Genomic DNA, 14,745 nt, shown 5'->3' on the forward strand with positions numbered 1-14,745 from the left:
AAATTGTTTTATTTGGAGACGATTTCAATCTTGAATCGCTTCGTCAGACCTTGATGGTAGGATGTCTTAACAGTTTTATTCAAGGCTGCTTCGAACCTGATTCCTCTATCGTTGACTGGAAGCTATAATGAAACGTATCATAGGACGTTGGCAACTGGACGTTTTTTATCCCGAGCGGCTAACGCGGGACGTTTCCAAGGTCACCATTGCCCCAGATGTTTTATCCAAGGACCCTTCGATTTTGAAGTTTCTAAATTTAGTATATTATAATGTAACGAAGCTCAAGCATCCGGTCATTTCTGTGAAGACAGGACGTGTTTTAGGTGCACCGCAATTTATTTTGGAAGAGGCGGTTAGCTGGAGCCCTGCTAGGCTAGGATTATTAGTTTACAAGTGCTATTCATGATGCCTTCAAATAGGGACACAACAAATATCACGAGGGACAAAATTACGTTAGCTCAAATACTTATTCCGAAATTAGTCTTGCAAACCAATTTTAGGAATAGTCGGCTTAAAACCTAACTTGGTCCATCATGACTAACAAATTTAGTTTCTACCAGCTTAATGTGAAGGTGAAAAGTTCAGCTTAGCATAATCTCGATCGGCATCATGGAGACACTACGATGCCGTAATGCTTAATTGAAGGTGAAGGAAAGACCCAATATATGTGTAATTATATTAAAACCAAATTTTCGGATGCAACCGACATCCTTTCTCAAGGAGCTGTAAACACCTAGTTTACAACACCCTAAGAAAAGATGTAGGCTGCATCCAAAATTAGTTTTTAGTAGACTTACACATGTATTGAATCTTTCCTTCACCTTCATAGACATCATATAAAGACATTCTTTGTCGCCGGCTAAACATTTAAGCACGAGATCGAAGTAGCATCCTCCCCTCTCTTTACCGACCCCCATGCACGTACCTTAATTTTAGGAAAGTCGACACACTACATTTCCTTTATTTTCTGCTGATATTTGCCCCCTACGTCCTTATAAAGGTTAATTAATTGTTCTTGTATCATATCAGTTCAGATTTGTGCCAAATCTTGATATTTTAATTACCATATTTGGGAATTGCATTTATGCAGCTACTCTAGACTATATAAAGGGTTACGTAGTGTGTATCAAGAGCTAGGAATGAATGCTTAGAAATCCCTATCTCGCAGGATGTTTAGTCATACAGGATCATGTGATCAGTAGCCTATGCTTGCAAACTTTGGATGCAATATGAGGATATCCTCTAGAATACAAGAGTGAAGTACAGTAATTACAAAGCTCCAGGTATCGGCAGGTTTGAAGGATTTAATGACTGGACATTCAACAATGTAGTATGTGTGAGATCATGATAGAGTTCTTACTCACAGAATTTGCACATAAAATGCTCAGGGTTGGGAGATTCATTCCTTGCAGCAACCTGCCACAGATAACGGTAGCTTAGCCTGATCCTGGCAACCATTAAGTCGAACTGTCTTGCGGACGTGATGGTGGATAAAGGAACGTTATTCACGCTAACAAAAGACGGCTGTGTGCACAACTCATGTTACTTTCACCTGACACAGGAAAAAACCTGCTGGTGAATCATTGTGTATTTCACGCTTACGTTTGGTTTGGTGTTGGGCTGAAAGCCTATCAACTTCTGGAGGGTTATTAATATGAAGGCCGTGACGCAATAGCTTACCGACCACCACCAAATATACTAAGAACCTGAACATAGTTCAGGACTAAAGAAACAGTATATATATACCGAGAAGCTGGGTACACCTCGCGGTGTATACTACATATATTTCTTGATAATCTTACGTGACAGCCATATGTTATATGTAGTAGACGTGAAGAGAGTTTGCGTGATAAGCTAGGAAGGTAATAAAGATTTTAAAAGAGTTGTAGTTCAAAGTCTTGAGCATGTGAACAGTGTAAAGAAAACGAGGGGTTAAGGATGTATCTGCTATTTACTATTAGGGAATGGTTTCGAGAATGAAATGCGAATAATAATAATAATAATAATAATAATAATAATAATAATAATAATAATAATCGAACAAGGACAGACTGGAAGGAAGAGTTTGTAGCCATTAATGACCGACATTCGTTTTGGCTGGGATTTTCGAGGATGGGAATGGATTGGAGTGGCAGTGAGCATGTTTCTAAGATTGTTTATGAAACCATTTTGGAAGCAAATCTGTTACTAGAGTAAATAGTACATAAACTGGAAACAAAGTTAGTGGAACCGAAGATAAAAAAAAGTGATTTTTAAAAGGGAATTTTCATCCATAGGTATAATAAAAATTCGACCTCCAATACAACTCTCCATTCATAGAGCCTGAGCTGTTACACCAAATTGTACTCATTACACCAGATTATACTTATTACACCATCCTGTACTCAATACACCCTGAAGCCATCAACACTGCCACTCTTCTGGTCAAAAAGGTGTTCAGCCGCTGGACACCCTAATAAATACTGTCAAGCAGTATCCTCCCCTGCAATAGCAGCCACATAGTAAGAACTGACGGTTAAATGCGCGCTCAGCACGCAGTATATCCTTTCACGACCAAAGATGACATTCACTCCAAAAATCTTCTGTTTACGGCCTAATCATGCCCGTGCCATCCTCATCTTCATCAATCAGTTAATCAATACACCGTCTCTACTCCATCCTCTCTCTACTCCATCTGTCGCTCTACTTGCTCCAAGAAGAGATTCGAGAGAACTTGCCCTTAAAACACTGGAGGGGCATGATAACGGCACAAGATTCTAAGGGAAATTGACAAAGTAGATAAAGCAAGGAACAGCAGAACCTAGGGGACAGAAACTAGGCACAAATGAGTCGCAAAGATGTCTGAAAGAAGTTTTTCAGTGTTAGAACTGTTAATACGTGGAATAGGTTTCGTGTATAAATCGCTGAAGCTAACCCCTATGTATTAATTTAGATGTAAATATGATAGAAACTTAAGATAAGGTATACAAGGAGAAAACGCTAAGCCAGTATGACTATGCAACACTCGGAAGAGATATATGAACAAAGATAGGAGCTGGGATATAAGGATGGAGGGAAGGAATGGTGCCCAATTACTTACGGTCGGGGATCGAACGCTAACCTGCCCTCTGTTACCTATCGTACGTTACGGCTCGTGATCCTACAGCAGCCAAACTTTAATAAGTCTAGGGATACGACACAACTGCTGTTCTCAATAGCGAATCACCAGTATAACCCCTTAATGGGTAATGAGCATAAAATAGAATCTTCATAGGACTGAAGAATAAAGATACTAAGTATAGATATATACTATTATATTAAATAAATCTCAAAAGCAAACAGATGATTATATGGTCACAATATATATCACATTAAAAATATCACTGTAACTTCCAGACATTAAATCAATACTAAGAATAATTATATGGCTAGAACAAAAGAATGACTTAACTCCAAGATGATATCTCCCTGGTTTCTGCTCAGCTACTGAACTACAATATGCGAGTCAAAAAACACATTGCCTTGCCCCGCGAATAAATTGCCAAAGTTACAATATTTATTATTTCAACAATGGAGCACTACATTGTGACAAGAGTAATCTTAAACTAACTTAATGAATAATTAGTACATATTGATATAGACAACAAAAGTACGTGTTTCTTTACATAGTAATTAAAATATGCATACAGAATAGCATAATGGCATGCACACCCCAGCAACGGACGATCCCACGACAATTTGCCAGATACAGTTCACTCAATTATTATTTCACTCTGTTACCCACTTATGATCACATATAAATCATTAGTTCCCGTGGGAAAACTGATCACACAAAGAAATAAACAATCATTCCCACGATACGCTGGGCCTAACGCCAACACTGTAACATGAATGTGCATTTGCATAGAACATATAAGTATACAATATACATGCTTGTAATTTACATACAATTATAAATGTACATATTAATATATTCACTTACGTATCTTATAAGGGTACGTAACACCCTCCCCCCCCCCAAAAAAAAAAAACTTGCTGTTACCAATCTATCCAAATAAATAGGGTATAAAAACGTGAAACCTATGGTTAAATAGATCGAAGAACGTTCTGAAAGCGAGGCTAGAAGACTAACTCGTCCCTGCAAGCACATATAACCCGAAACGCTTTGCGTAATAGTGGGTTGAGGCATTGCATGTACTAGCTCTATCTATAAATCTATCAATTTTTGTATAACCTCTTGTATGTATGCATTTTACCTGAATAAACATTTATTCATTTTAAAAGTAAGTATACAGCCACCACCAGGAAAACTGGACTACTACTTCAACCATGACCCCAAGCGGACGTCTTGCCACCTGCGTCACATGGGGACCACCGGACAACGTGACGTGTTTTGACCATTGTCTCCATCCTGCCGTCAGGCATTCCTCTTCAACGACCCAGATTGAAATGCCGCTTGGCGCACTTATCGTCTGCGGTTACAGGAAAGTTTAGGGATTTTTATTTTCCGGTTTGATCTTCGGAGCGAGTAGACGGTGTCCGGCGAGGGTTTGGCCAAGAGGTGACGGATCTTATTCGCCTAGTAATCTAAGTGATCACTCGACAGTACTCTACTCACTCGTGGTGGACACTCTAGGTGCATGGTGTGCGTCTGCCAGAAGTTAACCGACTATGTGCAGGCGATGAGTCACAGTAACGTGGCTGAAGTATGTTGACCAGACCACACACTAGAAGTTGAAGGGACGACGACGTTTCGGTCCGTCCTGGACCATTCTCAAGTCGATCCATTCTCATTAATCGACTTGAGAATGGTCCAGGACGGACCGAAACGTCGTCGTCCCTTCAACTTCTAGTGTGTGGTCTGGTCAAGTTAACCGACTATGGTTGGTTGCATCCTGGAAAGGTCAGTCTTTTATCAGGTTACCCCCAAGAAAACGAACCGATTGTAGACAAATCACAGATAAATAATAGAGAAATTAATTTAAAATTAAAAGGAACATTTCAGCTCTGTTATAAGATTGTACTGATCCTTCCTGTCTTATAATGGTGGTACATAATCTCTCCGGCTTGGCGCCGCCTTTTGATAATGACTTATCTTATAGCCCCCCCATCCTTTTTCTCATTGCTTTCGTTGCATATAATGACAAGATGAAACGTTCATATGAAAGATACTAATACAGGAGTTTGTGTAATTTTACCATAAAACAAATAAGCTTAAGCTTACCAGTGTTCTATGAATTTCCCACCCGTTTTCCTGTTACATACGATTCCATTCTCACGTTATTTTGTACCAATTATATCCTTAACTTAATTTAGCTAAATAAAATATTAATTAAAATAAAAATATATACATTTGTGTGCAGGTAGACTTCCAGCCAACGACTGGCTTTCGTTGAGTGGTGGTGGTGTCAGCGCAATCACTTTATTCTAGCACAAAATGCTTTATTTTTCTTATATTGACATTGGATAGGCTGGACAAGTGAGTTTTTAGTTAAATTAACTTAGATTCCAAACATCGTGAGAATGTGGCATGATCCAATTAGATGGCGGGAAAGATTTCATGACGGTCAAATTTAGTACTGATAACATCCTAACGCCATCAGTTAATATAAATAGCCAACGTCAGATGTTGTAAAGGTATATTTTCTTTAAATTACTGGTTTAAAACACGACGAAAATGTCATAATAGGTTTTGAACCCAAACATTTAAAAACACATGAACTTGCGAATCCTCGTCCTCAACATCTCGCGGCCACTGAGTGCATAAACACTTAACATTTTCTTCCTGGTTGAGCATAAAAGGATTTTCTCGTGTTTGTAATGCGAGATCGATGCCTATTCAACCGTGATCCTATTCTTCGTGTATTTGAGGCATTCTTTAGTTTTTGCTAGACCTCTATTACTAGGCTGAACAACGTAGTTGTAGAGAAGCTTGGATATTATAGCTTGTGTTGAGAACGATGGGGTATGTATATTTATATTGCTTACAATTGCTTAAAACTATGAAGGTAGTCATAGTTTAAAGCGTCATAAATCTGGTAATCGTAAGTTTCTACCAATATTTGAACTGTAGATAAAGTATAGCAAGGATTAGCAGGATTAGCTTGTGCTCATAGACAGTAAATATACAAAGAAAATAATCTGGAAGCTAAATTTGGTCATTACTTTAATGCTCAAGAAATGGCAACACTTGGACCATTCTTATTCGTGTTGTTTCTAATTTCTGCGACTTCTGACGCGGATGATGCATCATTTATCTGTTACTAGAATGGTTGCATGAGAATATGCCTGTATGTGTTAATATCAAACTAATTTGTGTGTAATTTTATTTGTATACATTGGATCTATAGCACCCGGCCGAGCAGCTGCTGGTATACTTGTGGGATGCCCGCGGCATACCGGCTTGGGTTGGAAACTGTCCTGTTGTGGGAAGTCCACAAGCACTGTGTCTTGTCTCCCCCCCCCCCCCTCCCCTCTTCTGCGTTGCTGGGGGGACGTTCACACTGGATTCACGCTTGGCTGCTCTGAAACCTGTCACTTGAACATTGAATAAAAGGCTGCCAGGGAAGGAACGACGTATCGCGCTTCGATAACTTCCCACATCCTACACCAAACAAGAGAGGGGCTTCGTTACTGAAATAATGTGAAGAGTTTTGCTTGCGGAATCTCTCTTCCTCACCCGCCTCTTTATCTGTCTGCCTCAGTCGCTAACTGTACAATATAGAGGACGAAGTGAAATGGCAACAATTGTACCCGAATGATATTGCCACTTTGCTCATGTGGAAACCCCGACAACGGAGTAACTGTGCGTGACATACAGAGGCGTGGGTGGTAAAGGGTGTAGCAGGGTTGCTGTGGCGTGGTCAGTGTGTAATTTGCTGTGATGTGTGGGGGTTATACGGGACGGGGGAACAATTTGCTGTGAAGAATGGGGATTATACGGGAGGTGGTATTGTTGTGAAGTGTGGGGGTTATAGGAGAAGCGTTAAAGATTGTAGTTGATTCCGCAAAACATACGTACATCTAAATGTTTTATTGGCACTAAATCTGTGACGGTAGGCTAGAGGGGGAGTTAGGTAACAAGTCTAGTTTTTGAGACGTAGTAGCGACCGTTGCAAGTCATTGTAATTAAGAATGAAGCTTGCCTCCATTGTAATAAAGCATTTGTTATTAAGTTTCAAGCAAAAATGTTTAACAAAACACCAATTGGCACCTCAGTCGTGGGCTTATGGTCGCCCGGGGGCCCAAGCAAGGTGTAAGTGTAAGGTCTGGGCATCCAGGGGCGTGGGTGATGAAACAGGAAGCGGTTGCTAGCTTGGCCGAGGTCGATGTGTATGTCTGTAGGACTAGATAGCGGTGGCATGCATAGCCAGACGAGTACTTCCCGCTAGCCAGCCCCGTCAAGGCCGCGCACTCACGGTCCACACAACACCCCACAGCTACCCCTCCTCACCCTGCTATTGGCCTCCCCTGTGCCAGTATTGGATTGTGCCGTTGTTGATCAGTCATTGCTTCTTCCTGCATTCCTAGTGTTACATCAGCTGAGAGCATGACCACCCTACAACGGAAATATGAGGGTCACTCATGATTGTGTTGACTTCCCACTACCCCACATCCTGCCCTCCACCCCTGTTCTTTCTTTATCCAGTCCCCAGCTCCTCCCCACAAGGGGCTCGTATTATTATTCGGGCCTCGAGGGTTTGGAGAGGATGTGAATGGGCCGCTCTGGGAATGTGCCCAACGAGGGGCTTCATTTTAATTTTGCCCCGGAAGGCTAATTTATTGAGAAGCGTCACTCATTCTGAAAGTAAACATATCACCATTAGCAGCAAGTACAACATTATCCAATAGGAAGGAAACCTACTGAGTTGCTGCATGTAAATACGAGTTGAGACGATACATTTGTCCTTAAGTTAAACAATGGCAAAAAAATTGTCACGTTGTCAAGCTCCCCGGAAGCTTCTGCATATTAAATGAAGCAGCTTTATTAGGTATAGGTAGGCATATTTATTTTGTTTTAGTAATTTATAGACTTCACTAGAAGGGGTACCAGGCTACTCGCTGAACTCTTTCCCCACCTTAACCCCCTTCCTCTTTACTTGGCCCCTCCCCTCGTCCTTTACCCATCCGCAGCCCTCTTTCCCTGTCTCTTCCCCACCACCCCCTCGCTTCCCTCTCTCTTCTCGCTTCCCCCTCTTCCCCCTCTCCTCCCCTCCCTCTTTTCCTGCTTCTCCCTCTTGCCTTGCTTCCTTTCTCCCCCTTCTCTCAGAAAATTTAGTACGAAGCATTAACAATTTTATCTGGAAACAAAATATTTCACCTTGACTCCATGAAAATTGCTATTTCTTAGTGTTTAATTTAGGCCGACCCTGACCAGCCCGTGTCCGTCCCGTACTGCATACCATTTCCCCTGCAAAGCTGTTTCCCCAAGCGTCTGACCTCCAACCTTGGGTAGACGGATAGACAGACAGACGTTCTCTTACAGATATAAATTATACGTCTGTAGCACATTTAGGAAAAGTAGAATAAATAATTAAGACAAGAGTTGGATATTTATATTGTTAGGGAGGATTACAGATTATAAATAATTAGTGGTTTGCCTAGGTCTCAAAGCTTTAAGGCCTGAGAGATGTTTAAAATCGGCTTTTGATATACTTTGTGAATATGCATGGGAAAAATCAAAATAGTTTTCTTTTACAGTATAAAAATAAAGCCAGGATATCCCGGTGGCGTGAGTGTGTGTCCGGGTAAGCGTCATGTACCTGGTGGGGGCCCGGGGTTTGGGTCCCTTACAGGGACTAAGGTTAGGAAGCCTCTGCACTACAACATCCTGTGTGTGTGCTCCACTGGTTCCTAACTACTCGTAAATCAGTCATGAAGCTAAATAATTTGTGAAATGTTACCTGGGTTATCTAATATGAAAATAAATTCCCTCCCTCCTCAATATATTACATTTAGGAAAGTTTACAAGATAAAACTAAGGGAAAGTGAATGTTGCTACATTGCACGCAGTTCCATAAATGATGATCTTCTTGGTCTTGATTCGGAAATAGTTGCATAATTTACAAGTTTGACGCTGGAAACAATCCTGTGTATGAATTTGACAATATTGTTCCAAGTTGGCAATTATCGTTTTCAAAAATGACTAAGCATCGACGGTTACACAACATTTTACTCCTGCCATAATATATATTTTCAATTTACTAAATCATAAATTAAATTTTTAAAAGACTGAAACGCCTATATAATCAAAACTTATGAAGACCAAGAGTAAAATCCTGCGAGAGAATAGCAATGTCACGACCAACAGTGATAATACCATAGTGTAGTAGCCTAAGGGAGAGAGCGATCAAATACGACCCTCGACTTTCACAGTGATCACATCTTAGTTGCACCATCCTCTTGTTTTTCTCTCCGTTGGTGGAGCGTCGTATCCTTGAGCATTCTATAAATAATAATTTCCATCAGTAACAGCAACTTTGTGCCTGCACTGTAAAGTATAAAGAAAACATTAAACCAAAACAAAGCCGGGGAGAATAGAAATTTATATTATATTATATAATATAAATATATATATAAATGGAAAATACTGGAAGTCCAGGCCCTAAATTTGCACAGTAAAGTAGCAACATTCTGGAGCGAACAATATGGAAGGTACACACAAGTCCGCTACGAGCTCAGCATAGCCCGTGCTACTTGAAACTTTTGTTTATGAGTAGCCGAATCTAAAACAACAACGATATGGAAGGAAATGCAGAATACAGCCAATGAGGAGCAATGTTGGTCTAAGTTATCAAAATCAAGCCTGGCCCTAGGCCGGGCTTTGAGAGTAGAACAAATCCACAAGGGTCGTGACGAGGATTCGAACCTGCGTCCGGGAGCATCCCAGACATCCCATGGGATGGCATCCCATCCCATCGTTTGAGAGTAGAACTCCAGAACCCACACCAGATACGATCCAGATACGTTTAATATTTGTGGAATCATAGGAAGCGTTCAAAAGTAACTGGGGCATCAGGGTTTAGAATAGGTATGTTTTCTTTAATCGTTAGCATCATTAATATTGACTGAAAATAAATATCATTTTGAAAAGCATAGGCAATGAAAGTTGAACAAGAACGCGTTCAAATTAAAATCAGTTGCTACGACACAGACTAGCTGTGATGCTAAGTAGCCCACAACAAAGGCAAACAGCCTCATAGACCAGGCAAGCACCAGTGAAATCACTGCCGGTAACCAACAGACAACCCATATGTTGAGATAGAGCTGAAGGTGGGGGGTAGCGGAGCCCCCAAACCCCCACAAGATAAACGATGAGCATTGCTAACACATCAGACGGGAGACATCTCCTGTCCACGAGGCTAACCATAGCCCGTGCTTCTTGCCCCGCTCCTGTGCCAGGTAAGTTACGGGCTCACCATAGCCCGTGCTACTTGGAACTTGTTCTGAGTAGCTGAATCTATAACAACAACAACAGCTAACACATCAGTAGCGATAGCCTCAGCATTATTATTATCGAGTATAAAAGTCAGTGTGGACGTGAAACGTAAGCACTTGCATCTAGATAGTGTATGTGGGGGGAAGGGTGGGTGACTCAAGAGGATAATGACTGGCTGGTTCTGACGAGCCCAAGCAATTCGTCCTGGAGGTCAACTCTGTCATTGGGTAGCAGATCAGCGTGGCGTGATGTGAGGTTTAGTTCCTAGCGCCCAACCTCAGAATGGTGCCCAACCACTTGAGCCGGACGGTAGAGCGACGGTCTCGCTTCATGTAGGTCGGCGTTCAATTCCCGACCGTCCAAGCGGTTGGGCACCATTCCTTCCCCCCGCCCCCCGTCCCATCCCAAAATCCTTAGATAGATAGCACTGGGACTAGATAGCACTGGGAAGGGGTCCCAGTGCTATCTAGTCCCAGTGGCTTGGCGCTTCCCCCCCCCCCCCTGATAGTTCCCGTCCCTTCCCTTCCTAGTGTCTCGTTATAAAATTACAAACATACAAACGTATGTGCGTATGCACATGTATGCGTATACGCACATATACTACATATAAATACGCATTGCACGTTTGAACACTTTGAAGGTATGCCTTCAGATTAGTTCCAAAGCAAAAAAAAAAGGTATGATGTACGAGGCTAAACAATTCTAGTTTCTCAACTAAATGTAATATTTAGATTTAAATTTATGATTTAAATGTAATATTAACGATAATTGATATACCTTGCATTGGGGTTATTGGAGTGTTGGACTTGCTTTAAGGTTGAAGGGGGGGGGGACGGACCCATGAGCTGAAGCTAAACTCCCGGTAGCACAAGTTTCGGTACCTTTAGGTAACGTAGTATAGAGTGAACGTTGTGAAAATCAAAAAAATGCCCTCAACCTTCAAAGGAAATAACCGGGTTCAGAGGCGAGGTGGAAACATGTACTTTTATATTTACAAGTTGATTATTTTACTCGGAGAAATAGGGAAGAACTCTCATATTTTACTGAACGCAAGATTCACTTAAGGCGTTTAGACGGAAGGAATAAAATTAAAGAATTGGTAAAGAGGATGAAGAAAAATGGAGACGATGGCATAAGGCAAGTGAAGAAGAGGTCCCACAAGCCTCTCCTGACGGGGCTGGCGTGTGCTAAGCTTCCCTCGAGTGCTCCTCGCCCTTGACTACCAACTTCACCCAAGTTTTATATTTGACTTAATTTTTATCTTAAGATTTTCTTGAGAAGTGAGCGAAGTTTATTGCTTTTCACACAACATCGCGTAATGTTAGAATAATTAAACAATAATAGAACTGTTATACAGGCTTATACAGTAGTATACTGGCAGTCATACAGTATGGGTTTAACCTTACAATGGACGAGGTTGACTTTCCTCCTGTACTGTAGTTTTCCATTATACATAATGATACCAGTATTACGATGATACAGCGGTGCCAGTACGTGTGGTTCATGAAGGGACTCTTGCAACTAAGAAACCATGTTCAAGGGTGTAGTTGTACATATAGTACTTAAGTAGCAGAGTACAGTACATAAAGTACTAAGTTCCATACAACAATAATAATAAAGATGGATGTATTGGGGTTACTGATGTGCTAGCTTGTGGAACTGGGTATCCTCCACTTCCCTCAGGACTTGGTCATGATTCTCAAAGGTGAATCAACTTCTTTAATCCACTTTCGACTAAGGAGGTAATTTGATATATTGTGGGGGCCAAGAGTGGAGATATATTTATGGGGTTAAATATTAATAAACACAGGGATGGTGTTACAGTTAGACACCTGCTGCTAACTTAAAGTATCATAACTGTTGTAACAGCGAAATTTGTCGTCACATTGCTGCTGTTCTTAGGTACAGACATGTGGATGGAGTAATTGTACCAGTCCACTACGGGCTGACCATAGCCCGTGCTTCTTGGAACGTTTTGTTCCGAGTAGCTGAATCTAAAACATCAAGAGGGCGAGTACTGAGTGCACGGGAGACATCTCCCGTCACGCAGGGCGCAGTCGCACCCTCCACGGATCTCCAGTATCATCTATTTATATTGATAATGGCTCAAAAGGGCCACCACTTACGGGCTATTCATGCCCGGGCCACCTTTTGGGTGGCTTAATCTTCATCAATCAGTACTGAGTGGCAGTACACTGCAGCCTTGATGGTTACAAGAGCAGTGTTTGTAGCGTGTTAGAGCTGGCTGGTAGTTGTGGCCTTTGCTATTCTATTTCCTCGTTTGTTGTACTAGGTTTTACCCATTCCTATATTCCATTATTTTAAAGTATAATGGATGTTGATCTTTTATTGTGTAAAAGCTGTAAGTAGTTCCTAATTCACTAAAATCTAGATTTTTTAGAAGGTAGTGTGCACAAGAGGCTTAAATTATGCTGAATATTATTGAAAATTATAAAATCCATAGGAGCCGCAACGATGGTTCGAACCTATGTGGTGGGTGTTCCCACGCGCACACGCTAGCAACTAGACCCCAACATGGTCAAAAGGATTTTTGAACTCTAGAGTTCTACTGACCTCCCAAGGGTTTTCTGAGGTTTCCACTGACCTCACAAGGGTTTCCTGAGGTTTTCACTGAAGCTGAACCAGGATTTTCACACAAGTCCCCCATGCACTTTGGCTCACTCAAGGCATGTTCTACCTCCGACGCTCGTATTTCAATACACAGAGAGTAATCACACTAACGTGATGTGTCAATGACAAAATCCGTAGGTCACGGCTCCTACGGATTTTCTCATTGATGCAGTCACGTTAGTGTGATTATCCCGTGTGTATTGAAAATTATATATTCCTAGTACCCGGTTGAAATTTCAGTGTTGTGATCATTTTATATTTTGAGAATTGGTAATTTTGTTCTCTGTATTTTCACAACTGGGTTGTATTGACTGGTCTGTAAGGTTGTCGAGCCAGGCCAGCTGCGTTATAATACAGAGTCCGTTCTCGTCATCTGACGCTCCGTAAAAATGCAATTGTTTTGCCTAACCGGAAACATTCGAACCTAAGCAACCCGCTTAACCTATCAAGTCCGATGCTTGAAACTCGTCAATATTACGGCGCTTTGATTTTGACTAAAACCTCGCAATTTTGACGGTTTATTCTATTCCGTTAAAAATGCGATTGATTAAATTAAAATGACACGTTGCATATATAACCTTTCTTAACAAAGGCTATCATTTATATATTCGCGTATAACACATACTATACTTCGTTTTCATTGGATATAGTGTTATCTACAATATATACAAATAAAGATCAAACATTTCTTTTTCTTACGAGATAATATATTGCCAGTTATTTAAGTTTTAAAGTGCTTAGCAAGAGGTGATATGATTCAGCTTATCGTCTGCCTTTACAGACGGTCTCGTAATCAGGAATGAACATAACTAACCCCGCAGCCTACCATCCACTGCAACCCGCTCTACACTTTCTTTGTCGCCCTGTTCTCCGTCATCCCACCTCCCTCCATTTTCTCCCCTACGCATTATTCATCCTAGCTCCAGTTCCCGTCTCTCCATTATCAGCTCCCTGCCCCTCTCCCTACTACTTTATCTGTTTTGTGCTCTCCCATTTTTTTTCAGGCTATCGGTTTTTTCCTCTGTTCCCTCCTCGACCATCCTCTTCCCTTCCCAATTTGGTCTTTCTTTCTAACACAATCCTCTATCATGCGTCTGTTCCCCCACATTTAACCTCTTCCATCTGTCTCCTCTCCCACCATTATTTCATATCTGTGCCTTGCTTCAGACAGAAGCCCGTCACACGCCTTGGGAAGCCGAGACCAGTCAAGGATGACAAGAGTCGCTTATAATTAACGTGTCGACTTTGGATTCATGTACTTATTATGTGCGTATATAAATAACCCCCTTCCACCACCGCCCAGGGGATAGGAATGGAGGTACATAATATATTACTGAACTAACCAGAGATGCAGTCTTGGGGCTCAAACACGATATTATTTTTGTTTTTTATTGCATTTATTTGGAAGAAGTGGTATTTCTAGATATTATTAAAATCATTACACTGACAAAATACTCCGTGTGGCAATAGACGCGCAGATACCTGGTTGATACCTGGTTGATGGGGTTCTGGGTTCTACTCACCAAGCCCGGCCCGAGGCCAGGCTTGACTTTTGAGAGTTTGGTCCACTAGGCTGTTGCTTGGAGCGGCCCGCAAGGCCACATACCCACCACAGCCCGGTTGGTCCGACAGAATGCAGTCATTCTGAAGTCAGTCGCAGTCATGCAGAAAGGAATGGTTGGGAACCATTCCTTTCC

General features: G+C 41.5%; 2 protein-coding genes across 4 annotated transcripts in view; one reads left to right on the forward strand and one right to left on the reverse strand.

Annotated features, from left to right (window-relative positions):
* Positions 1 to 14,745, reverse strand: part of Ndfip (Nedd4 family interacting protein) — a 58,444-nt gene that overhangs the window by 28,915 nt on the left and 14,784 nt on the right. The window lies entirely within an intron of this gene.
* Positions 1 to 14,745, forward strand: part of pns (DENN domain containing pinstripe) — a 136,402-nt gene that overhangs the window by 3,276 nt on the left and 118,381 nt on the right. The gene's annotated exons all lie outside the window — the stretch shown is intronic.

The sequence above is a fragment of the Procambarus clarkii genome, chromosome 34 (genome assembly GCF_040958095.1).
Source record: "Procambarus clarkii isolate CNS0578487 chromosome 34, FALCON_Pclarkii_2.0, whole genome shotgun sequence".
Taxonomy (NCBI): Eukaryota; Metazoa; Arthropoda; class Malacostraca; order Decapoda; family Cambaridae; genus Procambarus; species Procambarus clarkii.